We start from the raw sequence: 22582 nt of genomic DNA on the forward strand, positions 1-22582 counted from the left end.
ACTTTTATCAAATTGAGATTTGAAACTCACGTGCCGACTAGATTTATTTAGATCCTATAAATTCGTTATAAGAAACAAATATATGAGATGAATTATACGGGATGCAGGTATGTACACCCGTCAATCTCAAACTTAGATCCCTCGAGTGCCCCGGCCAGTGTTCCCATCCCATCGCCTGTGTGCCCTTCCCGCCGCCGATGCATTTCTCTACCCAAGAGATCCAACAGAAGGAGCCGGGGTTCCTTCTTCGCAGCCTCGGTCTTGGCCGAGGAGGGCCTCGATGCCATCCCAGTGCATAGCAGCGACTCGACGGACCAGTAGGACGGGGTCATCGCCTCCTCCGTGAGGGAGCAGCCTCTTGAGGACCTTGGCAGCCAAGTCCGGGCCTTGGCTCTCGATATCGGCGGCAGAGTCGTTGGCGGTGGTGGAAGTGGTGGTGTTGGCTTCTCTTCCTCTTTGGAGGATGAGCAAGACATTGGTAAGTCGCTGAATCGGGCTGTCAATGCTGCTATTGTTCTAGATGCTGGGACTTTCGCCATCACGAAGCTGCTTACCATCGACAGCTACTATTGGCATGTGGGTTAAGTTGCTCTAGGACTTAGATCTTGTCGAATGGAATTTTGATTGAACTTCCTTAACTATACTCGATGAACATTCTAAGAACCATGAGATTGTTGGTGCTCAGATGGAAACAACAATTTTAATTAATCTGAATGCTTTCTTAGATAAATTGTTTGATGAAAGTTATGCTTATTCTTTATCCTTTCAATAGTCTAGTTAGTTACTGTTACGGAATTGTAGTTTGGTGTCCAAGAAGAAACTAGTAGACTCTATGATAAAGTGAACGGTAGGAGCAATCTTGGTAAGACATAAACTTTAGTAAAAAAGCACTAAGAATGCCAATTGAACCTGATGGATGAATAATTCCTTAACATTAATTTATATTCATAACAAGTCTTTTATGTTCGAGGGATGGTGCTCTTCAAATTTGTCTGAAAAGCATTGTAATTCTCTTCCTTGTGCATAACATCTCTTTTGTATGAAGAATTTAATTATTAAATAGAAGATTGTTTGTTGCTTGGAATTTGGTTGCCTATTGATTTCAACCAAAATAGAAACAAAACCTGTGCGCTTGAGTAAAAGATTGTATTTGTAGTTTATAATTGAATTCTCATGAATCACTACCAACCATTTGATTCATTAATCTCAATTTGTTTTTTTTTTCCATATTCCTTTATCAAAACCGTGATCTCTATTAGTACACTTGTATAGCTAATGCTGAAAAATCACTAGCTAGATTTAAGTTGTAATCAGTTCCACATGGAAGAAGATGACTTGTGTTGCAACTATACATGATTCTTGCTTCCCATATGATCTTCTTCCAAATCAACAGAACCAGACAGAATTTGAACACTAATGGCCTTGCTGGTTAACACCATCTAGTGAATCAGTTCCTGAGACTCGGTAACTGTTCCATTTGGTGGTTCAAGATGCGTTCTTGTTTTTTTTTTTTTTGATGTATCATCAACAAGGAATAGATTTGTTCATTTAGTAAACAGTGTCACACAAGTTTCAGAATATATCACGTACTAATAATTAGAGAGTTAGTTTATGGGCTTGAACATTTAATGCACCACTGATTTGAAGAAGGTAGTTCACTGTGTTGACATGATTTTTGTTGTTAGAAAATACAGAAAAAACAATGTAGTACTATCTATTGCCATTGGTTTCCCTTGTGCCTCGTGTATGTAATTAGTGGCAGTTATGCTCATTGTTGTCTCTTGCCTTCTTGATCTATTTCAGGGTTAGACATTATATGAGATATTTAGGTATGCACCACAGCATAACTGGGCCGCTTATGAACAATCTTTGAAAACACATCCCATTCTCGCCAAAATGCTGCTAAATGGTATTGTTTATTCTCTAGGTGATTGGATTGCCCAGGTTGATTTCATGCTTCAGTGTTTTACAAGTTAAAGGTCATTTCAGATGCATTCCTTCTCTATTATGTAATTCATAAATATTGTTGCAGTGCTATGAAGGAAAACCACTCTATGAATTTGATTGAGCTCACATGTTCAGATCCGGACTTGTAGGATTTTCTCTCCATGGGTTACTTTCTCATTATTATTATCACTTCTATGAGGTTGTTGACTTCTACTATCAAATATTTGTTAGCCATACTTTCTCCTTATACCATGAGTATCAATTCTTTTGCTTATGTTGCAACACCAATCCAATGTTGTAATTCTGCATTTCAGTCACGTTTTCCTTTCCAAGACTGGTGGGTTGTCCTGCTAAGGTGGTGTTTGACCAGACTGCATGGTCTGCCTTATGGAATAGTATCTACTATGTAGTATTGGGCTTCTTGCAGTGTGAATCATATCTTTAGTGAATTGAAGACTACATTTTGGCCGTAAGCGGCTTTCCCCATGTTATCTATGTAACAACCATTGGCACAATCATCAATGGCTAACTGTTCTGGCTTACAGGCTGTAAAGAAAAAATAGAACCGACAAGATAAAAACCTTGTCACTCCAAGCGAATCGAAATAACTAACCGTGAAGAAAACTCTTGATATGAAGAATAACGTGAAGAAATTATCAACAACAATTATTTGAAAGATGGAATACAGGAAAACTCTCTCACACACTAACGAGAAGGAAAAAAGCCTATATATAGGCTTTACATCAAAATTTTTTAACCTATCACAGATCCTATAAAATAAGATTATGATCACACCAGATCCTATAAAATAGGATCACACACGACACGTTCTAAACGCCTAAAGACTCAGACAAAACTATCAATGCTTATACTTCCAAATTATAAAATAGATCATTTAACATGCAATAGACTAGATTAACTTAGTCTTCTAAGAACATCACTTTATAATTCAACACTCTCCCTTAAAGTGATGTTCTCATAACTAATCCGAGCTTTGATCGCAGATCTTCGAATGCACCTTTCGAAAGTGATTTTGTAAAAATGTCGGCAATATTATCTTCACTCTTAACTGCAATTATATCAATAATGTCATCGAGCACTTCCTCACGAATGAAATGATGCTCAAGTTTAATATGTTTTGTTCTTGCATGGAAGACAGGATTAGAAGTAAGCTTGATTGCACTTAGATTATCTCCATGAATAGGAATAGGTTGATCAATGGGTATGTGCAAATCTTCAAAGAGTCTACGAAGCCATATACACTCTTGAGCGGCATGAGCATATGCTTTGTATTCTGCTTCAGTCGTGGATAGAGATATCGAGCCTTGCTTTTTGCTACACCATGATATACTTGTAGTTCCACACATAAATACAAAACCAGAAGTTGATCTCCGATCATCCAAGTCTCCACCAAAATCAACATCTGCAAATCCTTGCAAGGAAAACTCTACACCCTTCTTATAAAATAGACCCAGGTTAAGAGTAGAGTTAACATATTTTAGGATCTTCTTTGCCTCTTCAAAGTGTGGCTTCCGTGGCTCTTGCATATATCGGCTAACCATACCGACGGAGAAGGCAATATCTGGCCTTGTTATTGTCAAATAAATAAGACTTCCCACAAGTGCACGAAAGGGACGAGGATCCGATAAACATGTTCATTCATCACGATGAAGTCTTGCACTCACATCAAGTGGTGTAGACCGTTTCTTTCTATCAATCAATCCAAATTTCTCAATGAGCCGTTTAGCATAGTTGAACTGAGACACACCAATTCCCTGTTCCAGATTTCCAATTTGCAGCCCAAGAAAATTTTTGAGCTCCCCAAGTTTCTTCATATCAAACCGCAACGAAAGTTCTTCTTGAAGACGAGTGACCTCTACATAATTGCTACCTGTTAGAATTATGTCATCCATATACAACAGAATGATCACTATGAGTCCTTGATGTTTCTTGATAAAGAGATTTGAATCTGCTTCAGAAGCTGCGTATCCACATAATCTTAAATATTCTGCAATTTTTCCATACCATGCACGTGGAGCTTGCTTTAATCCGTAGAGGGTCTTCTTCAACTTACACACAAAATCCGGATGATACTAGGACACAAATCCAAGCGGTTGATCCATATAAATATTTCTATCAAGCTCTCCATATAAGAAAGCATTTTTAACATCCAACTGCCACAATTTCCAACCCAAGCTGGCTGCTAATGCTAGAACAATACGTACCGAAGTCATTTTTACCACGGGGCTAAATGTTTCTTCATAATCTTCCTCGTACTTTTGAGAGAAACCTCGAGCTACTAGCCTTGCTTTGAATCGATCTATGCTCCCATCATCCTTCCTCTTTATTCGAAAGACCCATTTACATGAAATTGGTTGCACTATAGGAGGTTTAGGAACCAAGTCCCACGTCTGATTTTTCTACAAAGCATCCATTTCTTCTTTCATGGCAGCTTCCCATTCTTTTACTCCTTTAGCTTCATCATAAGAAGAAGGTTCGTCATCATCAATAGGATTAGCAAAGAAGCAAGAAAAATTTGTGACAAAATTATCATCTCTATAACGAGACGGTCGGACAATATTTCGTCTTGATCGTTGGCTGATTGTCTCCTCCTGAGAACCATCGTTTTGAATAGAGCGCAAGTTCTCCCTTTCTCCTTGATTTTCTTCAGATACATTTTCTGAGCTATGGGATAATGGCAAAGTTTCTGTATCATTTTCTTCCTTGTAGACATCTGTAGAGTCATGGACAGAAATCTCATCAAAGATAACATCGTGAGAAATAACACATTTGTTAGTCGTAGGATCCATACACCGCCAGCCTTTTCTTTGTTCGTCATAACCGACGAAAATACATTTAATTGCTTTGGCATCTAACTTACTCCTTTAAGACTCAGACACATGAACATAGAAGATTGAACCAAAGACTCAAAAATACTTCACGTTTGGTTTAACACCGAAGAGCAATTCATAAGGTGCCTTATTAGTGGTTGGACTGAGTGGCACCCGGTTAATAACATAAGCTGCACACTTCATACCTTGTGCCTATAACTCCTTGGATAAATTCTTTGCATGCAGCCAACATTTGCAGGTCTCCACAAGATGTCTAATTTTTCTTCCAGCCATGCCATTTTGTTGTGGCGTCTCCGGACAAGACATTTCTCTTTTAATGTCATTATTTCGACAAAATGAGAAGAATTCATTTGAACAGAATTCTCCTCCATTATTTGTCCACAAAATTTTGATTTTTCTACACAATTCTCCTTCCACAGTTTCTTTGAATTTTAGAAATCTTGAAAATACCTCTGATTTGTGTTTCACAAAATAAACCCATGTGAACCACATATGACTATCCACAAACAGCAACATATAGTGAGATCCAGAATAAGAAGCAGTTCAAGTAGGACCCATCAAATCACTATGGATTCGTTCCAGGAGAACTGTGCATCGTGAATTTGAGCTCTCAAAAGGAAGTCTATGTGCCTTTCCAAACTGACAGCCTTCACAAATTTTGCCATCCTCAACCTTTGATAGATCAGGCAAACCATCAATTAATTTCCTCTGAATCATTACCTTTAACTTAGTCATGTTTAGATGACCAAGTCTTGCATGCCACAAGGAGGAATTATCATTGCTACTCATCTTTTCAATGTATGAATTTGATGCAGATAGAACAAATAAATCATTTACACGCGTACTAGTGTGAACAACGTCTGTTTTAATTTCTTTAACGTTCCGAAGAAACTTCACATCTCGCGGTCCGAAGAGCACGAAGTTTCCAGCATCCACTGCATTTGCAACAGAAAAAAGATTCTTTTGTATCCCCGGCACATGATATACACTTTTTAGTGTGATTGATTCTCCACGATTGTTGTCAATAACAACGGCGCCTTCTTTCTGAATTTTATGAATTGTATTATCAACGGTGATAATACTCCTGCCACTATCATGTAACTGAGAACATGAAAAAGTTGATTCGTCTCCGGTAAGATGATGACCACAACCAAAATCTACAATCCATTCATTTTTGGGTGGATGCTTTATGTGAGAAGTTCCTTCTGCTATTAAGCATGTTTTCCGTTAAGTATCAACAATATCAGTAAGGAAATAATTCTTCCAATCATCTTCTTTTTCAGATTCTTTGGCCACATCGGCCAAATTTGCATAGTTTTCTGATTTCAATTTAACTCGACAATCCTTTCTAATATGACCAAGCTTGCCGCACCCGTAACATTTGAACGTCTTCTTAGGTGCATTTCAATGATCTGGAGTCCTTCTATCTTACTTTTTCCTTTATAAAAATTCCCTTTTTTAACAAACAAGGCACTCTTTGACTCCTCCTTAATATTCATTGTAACCATTTGTTTGGCCAACGATTCCTGTGATGAGAGAAGATTTTCAAGTTCTTCTAGTGATGGTTGTTGAGTCCATCCTTGAATTGAAGTGATAAATGGAGTATACTCAGGCTGAAGACCACGAATAATATATCGCTTCTTTCTTGCTTCCGAGATTCGTTCTTCAGGATTTAGAAGAGAAATTTCTGAACATAAATTTTTTACTTTGAGAAAATATTCAGAAATAGAGATACCATCTTACTTTGCAGCCGCCAACTCGTTTTCGAGCATTTGCAATCGAGCCTCATTCCTTTTATTGAACAACCAATCGAGAGTTTGCCAAATTTCACGGGCAGACTCACATCCGATTACATGCTCAAATATTGAGAAATGGTTCTCTTCAAAACAAATTCTGCCTTAGCATTTTGTTGCTTCCATTTCTTAAACGCTTTTGCGTTCTCGGTGATATTTGCTGGAGCGATAACTCCATTAGTGGAAACAACATTCCACAAATCTTCACCGACCAGATATGACTCCATACATGTCTTCCAGATTTGATAGTTGGACTGATTCAATAATTCCAAACCAAGTCCCGCTACACGACCAATGCCTTCCATATCGAGAGAGCAATAACCTTCTTCACGAAAATAACCAGGCTCTGATACCATGTAAAGAAAAAATAGAACCGATAAGATAAAAACCTTGTCACTCCAAGCGAATCGAAATGACTAACCGTGAAAAAAACTCTTGATATGAAGAATAACGTGAAGAAATTATCAACAACAATTATTTGAAAGATGGAATACAGAAAAACTCTCTCACACACTAACGCGAAGGAAAAAAGCCTATATATAGGCTTTACATCAATTCTTCAACCTATCACAGATCCTATAAAATAGGATTAGGATCACACCAGATCCTATAAAATAGGATCACACACGATACGTTCTAAACGCCTAAAGACTCGGACAAAACTATTAATGATTAGACTTCCAAATTATAAAATAAACCATTTAACACGCAATAGACTAGATTAACTTAGTCTTCTAAGAACATCACTTTATAATTCAACACAGATAGGGTGGAAGCTTTGGCCTTTTGCACAATTGATCATTTATGGTGTTTTTCCAGTTTAACAGAGACTTCTTTGGGTGGATTGTGTGGAGTTAGTATGGGTGACTATCCTCTCAACATAAGCATAAACATCAGTTTTCCAGTCAACACATTTAACATTCTTATCTATCATCTTGTCCAATCCTATCTTTGCTTATATTCTTCTTGATAATCTAGGTACTCGAATGAGAAGTCTGAAGCAAGAAATTCTGAAGTGACTTGGAGTTGAACGCAGAACCATCATCCCATGTCTCTGAGGTAGTGCGACTTATCATTCCGGTTACTCCAAGTTGCATTACACCGATGGTTGTGAAACTGTTTGTTTTACTTTGACCCACATAATTATTTGCAGGAATTGACAAATACTGAAGAAAGGTAGCTGTTGTTGGATGGAATGCTGGTAGAATAACCAGCTGAGGCAACAAGTTATGTAGCCGCATGTATAGATAGTCCCTTCAAATCTAGTTTCGAACTAGTAGTCATAATGTCATATGTTCACATGTTTACAATTAGTGGATCTGTGATGACAATTGTGCAAAGTATGTGTAGATGTAAGTCTTGATTGAAGAATGTTAGACGTAAGTCTTGATTGAAGAATGTCCAACAAGCTGATCTGATTAAGGTCCCCTGGAAAGTGATATTAAGGTCCAGAGACATGAGAATCCAACTGTTGTAATGGAACAATTCAGATATCAACTCGTTGGATTCTATGCAGAGTGCAATAAAACTATGATTATATCTTTTTTCTTTCAAATCTTGAGTAATGTTCTTAATGATCGTGAATCTCTTCAGATAAGACTTGTGTTGTTGTTTTAGGTGTTTGTTCGGAGTTTAAGAAATAGTTTTTTTTTGGTATTTTTTTCCCTGAATACTTTTCCTTTAGCATATCATACAGGTATCTTGATTCAGGATTAGGCTTAAGACATAAAAAAATACTATAGAATTAAAAAATGTTTATCAATGTGCCGACTATATATTTTTTTTTCTCGTGATTAAACTGTGCTTTGTCCATCCATCATCATTATATTTTGCAAATTAATCACTATATTGAATAATTTATACATGGAAGTAACTGAAGGTGTACTACACTGTTGTATTATCTTAACGTTTGTTCGATATATGTTTTATCGAGAGGTAACATCTTTGTTAAGTTCATCTCTTTTCAATAGACATTAATTTTATCTGGAATCTAAGTCAGACGAATCGTCAGATGAAATGGATAGAATATTGATCTAATCATGTGACAAAAGGCAAAATCATTCGTCCCCAGCGTCTCCGCCGCACCCGACCCAAGGCCATCACGAGGGAGGTAAATCACAGCATCCTGAGCGAGCATGTGGCAGGTGGTGTGAGTTGCACAGGGACTGGGGATTTACGCCCCGACTACCCTGAGTTTCAACCCCGCGACCTTATGTGGCAAGCATCCCACCACATACCCTGAGAATGTTGATTCAATCATGACATCTCGAATGGGGGATATGCTGAGATGACTTCTATGTTGACTAAGTCGTCAGAAGTCCTCTAGTCAAGGTTACCTGCAGTCAGCGATCTGGTTGCCCCGGTCCCTGGTGCCCTGATGCTTGAGACAGATCCAACGAATATATAATTAATAGATTAAGACATAAAATAATGAAATGCGCATAGAATAAGAATGGAGAACATACCCTAGCTCAGGGGGCACCCTCGGGTGAATTGGTGAGCTAGTCGGGGCACTGCTCGAGTTGTCAGGACTCGAAATGACTCCGAGCCGGATGAAGAGCTGGATCTGATGACACGGAGCCGGACACGATGACATGAAACCGGATGCGACCTCAGCACGCAGACCGGGCTATGGCATCGGCACACAGGCCGAGATAAGATATCGACACGTAGACCGGGATAAAATATCAACACGCATGCAAGGATAAGACATCGGCACACAGGCCGAGCTAAGATGTCGGCACGCAGATCAGGATATAAAATGTCACGAAGGCCGGAACATAAAACATCACAAAGTTAGGTCAGAACATAATGACTGCGAGGGCTCAAGGGCCTGATCGACATCAGAGGCAGACTACTATGTGGATCGAGAGCTGGAAAATCAGACTGGCGGATCTGAGGTGCTGGCAGCGGGGTCGACTGCTGAGGAGTGATGGATTGATATCGGACCGATGTAATGGGTCGGCCAAGGCGACGGGTCAATCGTTGGTTGTCGCTAGAAGGTGGTTGTTGGCTGTGGAGCGAGGAAACCAACGAAGGGGAGTCAATGGCGTGCGTGAGGGAAAAGGGGGTTGCTGCCCGCCTGACGAGAAACGACGACCAGGTGCGCCCTGGTGGCCGAATGCAATGGCAGCCGTCGGACTCAGCGATGACCGTCATAAAGAGGGGAAGAGAAGAGAGGGGTGGTCCGGTCGTGGCGGCAATAGGCATCGACGGCGAATGGCGTAGGAGGCGGCTGGCATTAGAGATCGACGAAAGAGGAGGTGGCAACGTGATGAAGGTTGTGTTGAGTTCATTCGATGGCAGCAGCAACATGAGGAGGAGAAGAGGAGCGACCGCTGACGTCGGCTGATGGGTTCCGGTGGAGCTTGCATTCCACCTGTGGCGGTGTCCAAAATGCAACCAAGAGTGAGAGAGAGAGAGAGAGAGGGGGGAGCGGTGGCTCACCAGCGATGAGGGAGAAGGTGGCAGCAGTGTTTGTCCTCCTATGGCGGAGGATACCAGAAAGAGGAGAGGAGGGGAGGTGGCTTGCCAGTGAGAAAGGAGAAGACGGTAGTGGCGACACGAAGAGGAGGTGATTGCCGTTCGCGTGAGATGTTGGCGGTTGGAGGCTTCTGCCGGCGAGAGGAGAGGAGCGTGAGAGGGAGGAAGAAGATGACCCTATCCCTGGTGGTGCAACGAAAGCACGAAGAAGGGTTGTGTGTCCTTGGCGGCAGAGAAGAAAACCCACAAACCCCCCCCCCCCCATGAACAGTGCCCTAAAAGGGATGCTACAGTACAATGATCAAAATACCCCCTTCCTTCTCCTAATTCCTCCTCTATCCTTAAGCCATATCCGTCTCAGACACCTTATGTATCTTTCATATCATCATCCATATACACACACATATATATATAATTATCTCTAATACCCATTACCCCTAAAAGAGTCCTATGTAGCATATATTACAAGCTAAAATAATCATTGACACTATATTAGGCAGTAGACAATGCATAATATTTTATTGAGATGATATGAAACTATGATAAATACTTATATTAAAAAAGAAAAAATCCAAAGAAAATTGGATTAATAATGATAAATGATGATATAATTGGAGAATAGCTCAATAACGTTGAGGGATTTATATATTCGATCTCATCTAATAGGATAAAATTTAGTTATTATTATTGTTGTTACTCTCACATCACCATAGAATGTAGGTAGCATATTATAGACTAGAAAATCATTGATACTTCACTTAGGAAGTAGACAATGCGTGAGCTATCACTTCTCCAAGTACGTATATGACACAGAACATCTATACTAGAGCACAAAGAGCTCATGGTTCTTTAGAAGATTGTGATATCTCTAGTTGGTAAGCATTACTAAGACCTTCATGAGAGAAAAAAAAATTAAAATACTAGTAAAAGTTGATCAAACTTGATCATGGACACAGACAGAATCCTCAGCCAACCTGTTATGATCTTAATACCTAATGAAAAATAACAAGTTGCTAGTTAATTAGCCATTTGAAATATAAAAAGGGAGTTGCTAAGCTACCACATGCGCGCAAAAATCTCACTTCATGCATGGAACAAGGATCATATTTTGAGCTAAACCAAAGCAGGTTTTAGCTTCCTCACAATATCCTTCAGGATGCATTTAGTTAAGAGTTATCTTTGATAATCTTGGTTATTCATCAAAGATTATCAACGAAAATCCTATTTGATTTAAGTAATCGATAATTCTCGAGTAATGTTCCATGCTGAAACGTCAGTAAAATAGACATGCAACCCAGTATTAGAAAACTAAAGTTTTTCTTGATTCCGGAATTAACGGAATTTTTTTACCCAAAATACCCTTGAATAAGATAAAAATGTGATAAAAAAGAAAAAATGTAAAGACAAAAATAAAAAAAAATCATTAAAAAAAATTAAAAAATAGAAAAAAAACGTAAAAAAAATTTAAAAAAAGGGGGAAAAAATAAAAAGCATACAAAAAAAATTAGAAAAAAGGTAAAAAAAATTTAAAAAATGTAAAAAAAATAAAAACTTAAAAAAAATTTAAAAATAAAAAATAGAAAAAAAAACATAAAAAAAATTAAAACCCATTAAAAATAAAAAATAAAAAATAAAAAACCGTAAAAAAAATGTAAAAAATAAAAAATGTAAAAAAAATAAAAAAACTTTTAAAAAATAAAATAAAAAATAAAAAAACTTTAATTTTTTGTTAAAAAATGAAAAAAAAATAAATAAAAAAACCCAGAAGAAATAAAAACCCCTTAAAAATAAAGAAAAAAGTGCGAAAGAAAAAAAAATAGATTTTAAAAGATATATATGATTGATTTTGTAACTAAGGGTAATACAGTAAAATATTAAATTAGGTTATTCATTAAAACCTTCAAACAAATAAGTTTTTGTTACATTACTTAGGTTGAACCAAACAATATTTGGTTATGTTTTATTCCTAATAACCTTGGTTATGTGATTACTTGATAATCACATAACTAAGGTTACACATAATAACTTAACCAAACATATCCTCACAGTCATTGAGAACTCCACTTCCATCTATACACCCGAAAAAATGAAATTGTCATAGTTATTGATCCTGTCCTGAAGTTGAGTAGATGGCAACCGGGAAACAATGCTGAGGTGGCTCTTCGTTTTCGTTGATGCTATCCCGCTCCTACAACCACAAGTCGTTAGTGCAAAGCCGGGAGGGAGTTCCCCGACGACGGCCCTTCGACGCCCAAGTCACACACCGGCAAGCGAAGAAAACAAAGGAAGCAAAGAAGAAGTGAATGGTGGTTCCAGAAGACGTGTGCGCGTACCCCGCGGGGGGGGGGGGGGGGGGCTCCTCCTCTCCTTATATAGGGCTTCGGCGAGTAGACTGCACGCTTCCCGGACGGATGCGTATTCCCAAGCTTTCCCCCAAAAGCTAACATTGAGAAAGGATCTCTGACATCTTACCCATAACGGGGCAAACGTATTTCTGCCACGGCGACGGGATCTTCTTCCGTACGATCCTCTGTCCTTCCTCGTCGTCAGTCGACGAAACTGACTCCCAAAAGGATATTCTATCCATACGCACCGTTAATTGGCGACACTGACTCCCAGAAGGATGTTGGCATGTATCCTCCGACTTATCTGTCGATTGTCCGTCTGGCCGGATTCCCCTTGATCAGTCCGACCAGCCTTTTCTTTGACCTCATGCGCCTACGTCTTGGCCGATCGGCGTGAGTGTCCTTTGCCTCGTTGGACTCCCCTTGATCGGTCCAATCGACCTCTTCTTTGACTTCATGCGCCTATGTCTGGGCTGATCGACGTGAGTGCCCCTTACCTTGGTGTGTTGTAGGCTCAGCCAACCCCCTCCGAACTCTTCTGGTCGGACGGGGACGAAGGGCCTTCTGATCGGCTAGTCTCTCGGTTGACCACCCCTTGACTTTGACGTCTACCAAAGCGCTGAACTTCCTTAGAGGTGGGCCCTCCTGGGTCATCACCGGATCACATGCCTCCCCTTTAAGTCTAGTCGAAGGAGGCTGTAAGTCTGACTGACTGGACAAAATGGTGTGAAAATATTACCCCCTATTTAGCGCTTTGGTCGGCTATGTTTCTTCGTGGGAGACCCACCGATCGGCCTTAGTTTTTCTTTATGAGGTGATGCTTTCAACAGGCTGATCGGTCAACATGAGAGAATGTATGTCCACGAGCCGGCTATCCCGATCGGTCGGCCTATAGAGCCGTTGCCTTGGCACTTCTTGGCGAAATCCCTTGGAATTAGCATCTCTGAAGCGTTAATGCGGAGCATGCCTTCTTAATTGTTCTGACAACCGCCCTACGAGCGCACGCCACGTATCACTGCCTGTCACCGCACGCTCGATGTGACAGGGGGGGAGTGACCTTTGGCGATTTGAATTTTAACGGCCAGATTTGTCTCTAGGTATCTATAGTACCGATCGGACGGCTCAGCCTCTCCTTTGGAGGTTCATAAGCTCGCGACTGCCGCCTTCCTCCTTTAGAGTTTTTTGTTTCCGGCGATTTCCTCTGTATTCTTCGGCGAACCCTTCTGTTGCTTTTGCTGCTTCCACCTCCGATGAGTCCATTATTTTCTTCTATAGCCCTTCGCTATTCTGCCCTCCCCGACGCCCCTCCGGCGAACTCTTTCATGATCTTTCGCTCCTTTTTCTTCGCTTCTTCTTGACCCTTCTCGGTTACTTCTCCGATCATGGCCAAGTACCTCACAGTCCTCGATCTCGGTTTCGGGTCCTTGGTACAACAATATGGAGTCCAGGTTCGACAAGGACGGTGCTTGGACTTTAGCGAACACCTTCGAACTCCCCCTGGCTATGACATCCATGTTTCGTTACCCACTGATCGACTGTCGGATCCACCGATCAGCTGTGCTTGCTTCTTTCGGGATCAATTTGCTGTCGGTCTGTGAATGTCCCTTCATCCCTTCATTGTAGATGTTTGTAAATATTTTGGTTTATCTATTTCCTAGTTAATCCCGAACTCTTTTCGCCTTTTGTGCGGGATAATTATCTTGTTCCGCCTGCATCGCATCCCTCTGACCCCTTCCGTTTTCCACTACTTTTATTACCCAAAGCTTTCCGATCAGCCGGGCACCTTCCTCTTGCAAGCTCGCCCTGGCCTAGTCTTTTTTGACAGGGTACCCTCTTCCAATAAGCATTGGAGAGAGTATTTCTTTTTTTGTTCGCTTTCCCGATCGGCCCCCGTTTCCAACCACTTGGCAACTTTCGTTGGGGCCTCAACCATCACTGTGTCGCTATAAGAGCACCCCGGCCTACTTACAAGCCGCCTCCATGTTAGCCGGCCAAAAATTCAACATTTATAAGCTGCTAGAAGAAGGAGTCTTGGCGCTCTTCGGCCTTAGTCCGATCAGCCCGTCCGAGCTAGTCAACTTAGGTAAACTGTTGACTCGCTTTTTCTTCTTTTTTGTCTAACTGATTTCTTTCTTTATTTTACAGCCGACATCATGATGAGGGCACGACTGGTTGGGCAATCGAAGCTTACTACTGCTGACGTCGACCAAGTAGTGGTCGAAGTTTTGGCTGAGTGCGGGTTCCGATCAGACGATCTTCTAGAGCCATCACCCACCGATCATGGGCCCGTAGGCATTCAAGAGGCTGGTGGGGAGTCGGGTTAAGTGTCGACTGAAGGAGCGGCGATTGGTGCGCCGATCGTAGAACTTCCAGCCACTCAATCCATTCCCGAGGAGGGCTCGCTATCAGAGACGCCGCTTGAGAATACGCACAAGAGACGCCAAGCGAAGAAGGCTGCTCGATCAATGTCTTCAGCGGTGAGGATCGCCGATCGGACGGGTGCTTCCGGACCAACATTACTGGAGGTCGCCAATGTCTCTTCTGATCGGACACCCTCCGACCCTCTTGTCGCCGCTCCCATCACCAATTTGTCGCCCCTATCGGGCCAGGGTCGTGTCTTAAGATCAAGCATCACTCTCGCGCCCTCCTCTTCCCGCGCTGGCCGATCGACATCCTCTCATTCAGCCCCAACCGGCCGGAGACGCGTCACTGCCACCCTCCATCTTCCAACCGAAGAGCTTTCAGCAACGGGGGACTCAGCAAGCCAGACTGAACACCAGATCATTATTCGAGGCCAATTGGCCGAGGTGTGGGAGGATGCACGTGCTCGAGCGACGGTCGTGCCCCCGGGTGTATTAGCGGACAGCCACACTAGGCAACTTACCGACGTGAGTTTTTTTTCAGTTCCTGTACCAATTAATCTGGCCTTGTCTCTGATCTACTCCGGGTTTCGATTTCTGCAGTTTTGGGTGGACGGCCTTGCTATGTGCAAGAGGCTCGCTTTTGTGGAGGATGAGCTGAGACGGCTGAAGGAAGCTCCCAGCCAGTCGGGTACTACTCATGGCCTAAACGACACTCAGGTGGCTCAACTGCAGGTCGATTTGGCCAAGAGTGAAGAGTCGCTCGCTGCCGAGCGGGGCAAGAGTACTAAGCAGGTCGGGTACATCGACCGACTCAAAAAGGAGATTACCACCTTTGAGAGCAAGATCACACTCGCCACTAACCGCAAGCAAAGGGTCGTTAATGATCTGGAAAAGAAGAATGTGGAGGCCCAGGCTCTTGAGCAGAAGCTGAAACAGACCGAGGACGAGCTGAAGAAGGCAGAGGACCTGCTGGCGTCTGAGCGGCAAGCCTGCGAGTCCGAAGAAGCCACTTTACGGAGCCAGTTGTCCGATAAGGATTCCGATCTCGCGGTGGTGAAGGCAGACCTGGAGAGTGCCCGGTCGGCCCTAGAGACGCATAAAGAAAGCGAGCCCGGCCGCTTCGAGGAGATGAAGGTGGCGGTCTAACACCTTCGTTAACAAGTTCGTAGACCAGATTCTTTGACTTTTCGGACTTGCCATTGACAACGTTCAACTCAAGAAGAAGGGGCACCTGCCCACCGATCTGGCAGGCACTATCATTGACCGTGACCAGCTCAACGACTCCATTCCGGACGATGCTCTGGATTACTTGGAATGAGTGTTGACATATTCTTATATGTCTTGTTTGGGGGTCTTTTGGTTGTACTTTCTATTTGCCTTCATCCGATCGGCCTAAACTTTTTGGGCAAAGTTGGGACCGTCTTCTTTTTAACATTCTTCTTTTTGCCGTTTTTACGTTTGTTTTCCAAATGTGACAAAGTGATCGCCTTCATACCTGCTTATCTAGTCGACGATTTGGGGGCGATTCAGGTGGTGTGAGAGTTTAGGGTCGCCGCTCGACCGTCGATGACGCGAGGGTTTAGGATTGCCGCTCGACCGTCGATGACGGGAGGGTTTAAGGTCGCCGCTCGACCGTCGATGACGCGAGGGTTTAAGGTCTCCGCTTGACCGTCGATGACGCGAGAGTTTAAGGTCGCCGCTCGACCGTCAATGACGCGAGGGTTTAAGGTCGCCGCTTGACCGTCGATGACGCGAGGGCTTAAGGTCGCCGCTCGACGGTCGATGACGTGAGGGTTTAAGGTCGCCGCTCAACTGCCGATGACGCGAGGGTTTAAGGTCGCCGCTCGACCGCCGATGACGCGAGGGTTTAAGGTCGCCGCTCGACCGTCGATGACGCGAGGGTTTAAGGTAGGTCGCCGCTCGACCGTCGATGGCGCGAGGGTTTAAGTTCGCCGCTCGATCGTCGATGACGCGAGGGTTTAAGGTCGTCGATCGACCGCCGATGACGCGAGGGTTTAAGGTCCCCGCTCGACCGCCAATGACGTGAGGGTTTAAGGTCGCTGCTCGACCGCCAATGACGTGAGGGTTTAAGGTCGCCGCTCGACCGCCGATGACGCGAGGGTTTAAGGTCGCCGACCGCCGATGACGCGAGGGTTTAAGGTCGCCGCTCGACCGCCGATGATGCTAGGGTTTAAGGTCATCGCTCGACCGCCAATGACGCGCTTGTCAAGAGGTGGTTTGGAAAAACTCCCATTGTTTTCTTCCTGCGACCAACAAGAATACATGCATACAAGGGTACATGATGTTAGAGTGTATACTGAAAGCCTAAGCTTTTTTAGACATTTATTTTGAATAAAGAATCACATTTGGTCAAATTATCTATATTTATTTGTAGTTGTTCAATTAATTTATATTGTAGGTAACATAGTATGTGGTGTCACATACAGAAGATAATGTTATCAGTACCTTATAAATTATAAACAGTAGCTCACGACCAAGATGGAAAGGAACAAACCATTGAAAGGTCGTAGTGTAATTAGGTATTAGTTTATCTTAACTATATAATTACACTAGTACACTTAGAGTGTATTTAGTAGGACCATCAGAGGTCGTTTCTTTTATACTGACTTTATAAAGGAACAAAGACCTCAGTTATTATGGAAGTGTGTGCTCTTAATCCTAATATAATAACAAGCACATATATTTGATATTTATTTCTTTAATTTATCAATGAGTGAGATTTAGTTTGATAAATCAATAAGCCCGATAAGTTGGGAAATGATATCACTTATAGTGTGTGTTGTTGATTATAGAAGGAAACTGTGTCCTAGTGATCTAGGTTGATAATGTCCCCAAGAGGAGCTCATAAGGATTGTCATGTTAAACCCTACAGGTGGACTTAGTCCGACATGATAATAAGGTTGAGTAGTACTACTCTTGGACTAAGATATTAATTAAATGAGTTGTCAGTAACTCACTTAATTAGTGGGCATTCGACATCTTAAACACAGGGAGACTAACACACTCATAATAAGAAGGAGCCCAAAAAATGTAATTTGGGATTGGTGCGGTAGTTCAATAATAGTTCTCTAGTGGAATGAATTATTATTGATAAAATTAAATTGTGTGTTCGGGGCGAACATGGAATGCTTAATTTTATCGGGAGACCAAAACCAATTCCTCCTCTCGGTCCCTATCGTAGCCTCTTAGTTATAGAGTATTATACCCACCTATACCCACCTTCATACCCATGTTATAGGGGCCGACCAAGCTAGCTTGGGGACCAAGCTAGGGTTAGCCAAGCCTTGGTCCATGGGTGGCCGACCCTAGCTTGAACCCAAGCCTAGGTGGCCGACCATTAAAAATACAAAAGGAATTTTAATTTTAAAATTTTTTTCTTATGTGGAATACATGATTTAAAAGAGAGTTTAAAAATTAAAATATTTTCTTTTATAAGATTCTACAAAAGATTAAGAGAAGAGTCAAATCTCTTTCCTTATTTGTAGATTAAAAGGTTGATTTTAATTTTGGTAAAAACTTTCCTTATTTATAAATCATCCACATGTTGAAAAGATAAATTTTAAAATTATAGAAATTTCCTTTTATAGCATCAACCATGAAGGGATTATTAAAGAGAAATTTTATTTTAAAATTTTTCCAGAAGCAAATTAAGAAGCTTTAATTTTTCTAGCGAAAAATTTCTTTGTTTGCTTATTTGATGTGGCCGACCATATACACTAAGAAAAGGATTTTAATTTTAATTAATTAAAATTTTTCTTTTCAATGTCAATAGAATTAAGGAAGGTTTTATTAAATTTTCCTTATTTGCCAAGGCTAAGGATTATAAAAGAGGGGGTTTGGGTGCATTCATAAGACACAACCTCTTTTCTTCCTTAATGTGGCCGGCCCCTTCAAGTTCTCTCCTCTCCTTGGTGTGGCCGAACCTCTCATCTTTCTTGGAGATCAAGTGGTGGCCGGATCTTAGCTTGGAGAAGAAGGAGAGAAAGCTTGCATCCCTTGGAGCTTGGTTGGTGGAAAAAGTTCTTCATCCTTTGGAAGTTTTGTGCTTAGCCGAAACTTGAAGGAAGGAGAAGAAGGTGCTAGGTGGTTCTCGTCTAGGAAGATCGTTGCCCACACAACATCCGAGATTAGAAGAGGAATACGGTAGAAGATCAAGAGGACATTATTCACAAAGAAAGGTATAACTAATAATTGTTTTCCGCATCATGTTAGTTTTGTTTCTTTGTAAAAATACCAAATACAAGAGGCATGCGATTCTAGTTTTTCGAATTAGTTTTCGAAGCTGTGTTCTTTTGTTTTTTTTTCTTTTCCTTGTGATTTGATTGTTCTTAGCGGTTAACCTAAGGTTACTATGGGAAGGTTAAATATTTAATTTCCTTAAAAGGCTTTGTCTAGTCGGTGGTGGTTGCTCCCATATCCAAGAAGGTCATGTGCCTCGCCATGCAGTACTGGAAGCCAATTTTGGAAATAGATATTTAATTGTCTTTGTGACCTAGGTGATTTGGATCGAACGTGTTAAGTTCCGCAGGAGATCCAAGTCTAAACCTAAAAGAACAAATAAATTAAACTTAGGATCAAACGTGTTAAGTTCCGCAGGCGATCCAAGTTTAATTTAAAAGAACACATGGTAGCTAGGAAAATGTTCAGACCTTTGTACACAATTTTTATACAGTGGAACCGATAGGTTTTCCGAGTAGCAACCAACACATGAATCCACTTGCGCACCTCTCATCCGGCTCTATAAGGTTGGAGGTGGTTTGCGCTCCACGGTCGATCCAGTCTTCTTCCTTCCGCATCTTCCAAATAGTAGGCACCTGATCACAACCTCTCCACTACCTTGAATGGGCCTGCCCACGGAACTTCCAACTTTTTGACGTCGCAAACCGGCTTAACCCTTTTCCAGACTAGATCGCCCACCTGAAAAGATCTAGGGATTACCCGCCGATTATAATTTTGCCACATTCTTTGTCGGTATGCCGCAAGCCGGGCTACTGCCTTGTCGCGAGCCTCGTCGATCATGTCGAGTTCCATCCATCTTCTTTCGTCATTTCCCTCGTCGTAGTGCAACACCCGATCGGACTCAACTCCAATCTCCACGGGGATGACCGCTTCCCCTCCATACACAAGATGGAAAGGAGTGAGGCTGGTTCCCTCTTTGGGGGTCGTTCGTAGCGCCCACAACACGCTAGGTAGTTCGTCCACCCAACTGCCTCCCAGGTGGTCGAGCCAGACACGTAGTATTCGGAGGATTTCTCGGTTGGTGAACTCATCCTGTCCATTGCTTTGGGGGTAGGTCACGGAGGTAAAGGCTTGCTGGATGTCGTAACCCTCACACCATTCCTTTAGCTCATGGCCGGTGAATTGCCTCCCATTGTCTGATACGAGTCGGCGAGGAATGCCGAATCGGCATATGATGTTCTGCCATATGAACTTCTTGACCATACTTTTTGTTATTTTTGCTAGCGGCTCAGCTTCCACCCATTTTGAGAAATAATTTACGACTACGAGCAAAAACTTTCTTTGACCGGTCGCCATAGGAAAGGGGTCGACTATGTCCATTCCCCATTGGTCGAACGGGCATGCAACAGTGGACACTTTCATTTCGGCGGTCGGTCGTTGTGCCAAATTGTGATACCTTTGACAGGACAAGCAAGTGGCCACCGTGCGGCTCGCATCTTCCTGAAGTGTTGGCCAGAAGTATACCGCCAGAATAACTTTCCTTGCCAGCGATCGTCCACCCGGATGTCCCCCGCAGGAACCTTGGTGTACTTTTTGAAGGATGTGTTCAACATCCTCAGCACCCACACACTTGAGCAGAGGGCGTGAGAACCCCATTTTATATAATTGCTCGCCCACTAATGTGAACTGAGCGGCTTGCTTCCTTAGAGTCCGATTGGCTTCAGGGTTTCCCGGCTGACCCCCCACTTGGAGGAACTTAATGATGGGTGTCCTCCAATCCTCCGGCAAGGGTATCCCTCCTGATTGATCAACGTGCGCCACTAGGGAGACCTGCTCGATTGGGCAACTGGCGACGATCGGCGTCATTGCACTGGCTAGCTTTGCCAGTTCATCTGCTGTTTGGTTCTCCGATCGGGGAATTTTGTGTATGACAACCTCTTGGAAGTTCGCCTTGAGCTTCTCAAAGGCCTCCGCGTATAGCCTGAGCCACGCACTATTGATCTCGAACGTTCCACTCAGCTGCTGGGCTGCCAACTGTGAGTCTGAATGTAGGAGTACCTTGGTGGCACCGACATGCCGAGCAGCTTGTAAGCCAGCTATGAGTGCTTCGTACTCAGCTTCATTGTTGGTGGCTCGGTAGTCCAGCCGAATGGATAACTGCATCCGGTCTTCTCTCGGAGATATGAGTAAGATTCCAATTCCGCTTCCCTGACGAGCGGACGACCCATCCACGTATACCTTCCATGAGGATTCCGGTTCCGGAATTTGCACCTCCGTGACGAAGTCCGCCAATGCTTGTGCTTTTATTGCCAACCGGGGTTGGTATTGGATGTCAAACTCTCTAAGTTCAGTGGTCCACTTGATTAGCCGACCGGACGCCTCGGGGTTGAGCAATACTCGACCCAAGGGACTGTTGGTCATCACGATTATGGAGTGAGCCAGGAAATATGGCCATATCCTCCGAGCGGCGAGAACTAATGCATAAGCGAGCTTTTTGAGACCAGGAAATAATGGATAATGCATAAGCGTCATCCCATTGAAACTTGGTTGCTTACCGCAGAATCTTGAAGAACGGCAGGCTCCGGTCGGATGACTTGGAAATGAACCTTGACAAAGCCGTGATTCTTCCGGTTAGCCTCTGCACTTATTTTAGATTGCGGGGTGGTGGCATATCTTGGAGCACCCTTACTTTGCCGGGGTTCGCTTCAATCCCCTGTTCGGTGACGATGTAGCCTAGAAAATGTCCGCCTTTAGCGCTGAACAGACACTTGATCGGGTTGAGCTTGATCCCATAATTTCTCAGCGTCTGACAAGTTTCTTCTACGTCTGCATATAAATCGACAGATCGGAGAGACTTAATGAGGATGTCGTCGACATATACCTCTAAATTCCGCCTGATCTGTTTCCGGAACACTTTGTTCATCATCCGTTGATAGGTGGCGTCGGCGTTCTTCAATCCGAACGACATGACCTTATAGCAGAATGTCACGTCAGCCGTGACGAAGCTGACTTTCTCCTGGTCTTCGCGAGCGAGGGGCACCTGATGATAGCCTTGATAGGCATCGAGCGTGCAAATCAGCTCGTACCCGACTATCGAGTCCACCATCTGGTCGATCCGTGGCAATGGGTAGGAGTCCTTGGGGCATGCCTTATTCAAATCCCTAAAATCAATGCACACTTGCCACTTATTACCTGGCTTGGAGACCAGTACCACGTTGGCGAGCCAACTAGGAAATTGAATCTCCTTGATGTGTCCAGCTTCCAGCAGCTTGTCAACTTCGGCTCGAATGATCAAATCTTGCTCGGCACTGAAGTCGCGCTTCCTTTGCTTGACTGGTCGAGCGTCTGGCAGGACATGCAGTTCATGCTGTGCCATGCTTGGGTCCACTCCGGGCAACTCGTGAGTCGACCAAGCGAATACGTCATGGTTCCTTCGAAGGCAGGCGACCAACTCCTCCTTTTGCTGGTCCGGCGGATCGGATGCCACGAAAGTAGTAGCCTCCGGCCGGCTTGGGTGTATTTGCACCTCCTCCTTGTTGTCGTACATCAGCATGGGAGGCTTCTCTCTGATGGCGTTCACCTCCAACCGGGGGCATTTC

At 43.0% G+C, this 22582-nt stretch overlaps 1 long non-coding RNA gene across 5 annotated transcripts; it reads left to right on the top strand.

Moving 5' to 3' along the window:
- Positions 1 to 109: 109 nt before the first annotated feature.
- On the top strand, positions 110 to 8104 carry LOC122021974. Of its 5 annotated transcripts, none has more exons than XR_006122733.1 (5): positions 110 to 576; positions 1804 to 1944; positions 2033 to 2146; positions 7571 to 7651; positions 7746 to 8104. It is a non-coding gene; the product is annotated as an uncharacterized LOC122021974 (long non-coding RNA). The 5 variants fall into 5 exon arrangements; XR_006122734.1 differs by having other exon boundaries at positions 1804 to 1909; XR_006122732.1 differs by having other exon boundaries at positions 1804 to 2146.
- The last annotated feature ends 14478 nt before the right edge of the window (positions 8105 to 22582 follow it).

This window comes from Zingiber officinale, chromosome 9A, assembly GCF_018446385.1.
Source record: "Zingiber officinale cultivar Zhangliang chromosome 9A, Zo_v1.1, whole genome shotgun sequence".
Taxonomy (NCBI): Eukaryota; Viridiplantae; Streptophyta; class Magnoliopsida; order Zingiberales; family Zingiberaceae; genus Zingiber; species Zingiber officinale.